This window comes from Oryx dammah, unplaced genomic scaffold, assembly GCF_014754425.2.
Source record: "Oryx dammah isolate SB20612 unplaced genomic scaffold, SCBI_Odam_1.1 HiC_scaffold_10, whole genome shotgun sequence".
NCBI classification, from domain to species: Eukaryota; Metazoa; Chordata; class Mammalia; order Artiodactyla; family Bovidae; genus Oryx; species Oryx dammah.
In genome coordinates this window covers 11728661-11730806 of record NW_024070194.1, presented here as the reverse complement: position 1 = coordinate 11730806, position 2146 = coordinate 11728661, and the positions used below count along the sequence as shown (strand labels likewise).

Below are 2146 nucleotides of genomic sequence, written 5' to 3'. Positions count from 1 at the left end.
GAATCCTATGGACAGAGGAGCCTGGCAGGCTACAGTCCATGGGGTTGCAAAGAGTCGGACACGACTGAAGCACCTTAGCTGCACTGTGGTGACTGCATGCCTCCGGGAAGTGTACTGTGGTGACTGAATAAAGTCCTCCTCCTCAAAAAAGAAAAAAAAAAAACCTCCGTATCTTTTTTTTTTTTTAATTTATTTTACTTTACAATACTCTATTGGTTGAATATGTTACTTACATGGCAAAAGAGACTTTGTACCTATAATTAAGTTAAGGATCCTGAGGTGGGGAGATTCTCCTGGATTATCTGATGGACCCCATGTAATCACAAGGGTCCTGAGTAGAAACAGGGGGAAGGAGGAGAGTCAGAGCGGATGTGCTGACAGAAGCCGAGGTCTGGATAAGGCGGACCATGTACCGAGGGATGCAGGTGGTCTCTAGGAGCCAACTTGCCTGAAAGGGCAAGGAAATAGGTCTCCCCCTAAGCCTCTAGCTCAGACAGTAAAGCATCTGCCGGCAATGCAGGAGATCCGTGTTTGATCCCTGGGATGGGAAGATCCCCTGGAGAAGGAAATGGGAACTCACTCCAGTTTTCTTGCCTGGAGAATTCCATGGACAGAGGAGCCTGGCAGGCTATATAGTCCATGGGGTTGCAAAGAGTTAGACACGACTGAGCGGCTAACACACAGCACAACTAAGCCTCTAGAAGGAACACAGCCCTGCTGACACCTTGATTTTAGGCTTCTGACCTCCAGAGCTGTAAGATAATAAATCTATGCTATTTTAAGTCATTAAGTTTGTGGTGATTTGTTACAGAAGCCATAGGAAGCTAATACAGGGGCTTTACTAAAAAGACAAATACTCAGGTGCAGAATAAACTCCAGCCTCTGTACCTCATGCCTGACCTACAGGGTCAATGATTTCCTGGGCTTCCCTGGTGGCTCAGAGGTTAAAGCGTTTGCCTGGAATGCAGGAGACCCGGGTTCGATCCCTGGGTCAGGAAGATCCCCTGGAAAAGGAAATGGCAACCCACTCCAATACTCTTGCCTGGAGAATCCCATGGAGGGAGGAGCCTGGTAGGCTACAGTCCTAGTACCAGTTAAAGTACTAACATGAACTATGATAATAAAGGCAGAATTTCCAAAGAGCCTTTGGATTCTTGGATAAGCCTGTTACTACAGGTACCAGTGCAGATGGAACGCTCCCTTGATAAAATTACAAGAAAGAAAATCAGGGATATGAACGACAAGAGAGATAGACAGATAATGAGCATTCCTAAAACATAGATTTGTTGTTGCTGTTGTTAATCACTAAGTCACATCTGACTCGTTTACAATTCTATGGACTATAGCCCACCAGGCTTCTCTGTCCATAGCATTTCCCAAGCAAGAATACTGGAGTGGGTTTTCATTTCCTTCTCCAGGGGATCTTCCCGACCCATGGATCAAACCCGCGTCTCCTGCACTACCAGGCAGATTCTTTACCACTAAGCCTCTCAGGAAAGCCCAAAAGATTATAGATCAGACTTTTTAAAAAAGCTACAATGAAAGTCCTAACATCCTAAATAGTAGTTTTTCAAGCAACAAACAAGAAAAAATAAGATATTTCTATGGGTAAACATTTACATAATTAAAGGATACTTTTAGACTTCTCCTCTACAATACTAGGGTATAAAAGCTAATGATTAAATATTCTCAAGGTTTCAAAGCACTCTTTGTTCATATATATGGAAGAATCAAAGAGATATTTCCAAATGTAAAAGGATGCAGAAAGCACCTACAGAAACACCACCACCACCATCCACTCATTTCCTCTGCCAATTAACCCTCCTCAGGAAACTCTTAAAGTGAATACCCTAACCAAACAGGGATTCCTTTTTTTAAAGGAAGAATGGGTAGTTGTATTTTAAAGGCCAGGTGGTGAGCATCACTCACTTTTTTCAGCTTGAACAAGCTGAAAAAAAAAAAAAAAGAAGAATTTTCTTTAACAATTATCTAAATCCAGTTATAAACAATATAAATGCTATTAGTAGTTCTTTTTAAAAAGACATAGAGGCATGTAATTTAAAATAATAATGATTAAATTAGAAACATAGATAAAAATCCTATTTGGCATCCCATATCCTAAACAACTAAGAAATAAGTTAGGAAG

At 41.4% G+C, this 2146-nt stretch overlaps 1 non-coding gene across 1 annotated transcript; it reads left to right on the top strand.

Annotated features, from left to right (window-relative positions):
* Positions 1–926: 926 nt before the first annotated feature.
* TRNAS-GGA lies at positions 927–999 on the top strand. Its single transcript has one exon. It is a non-coding gene; the product is annotated as a tRNA-Ser (tRNA).
* The last annotated feature ends 1147 nt before the right edge of the window (positions 1000–2146 follow it).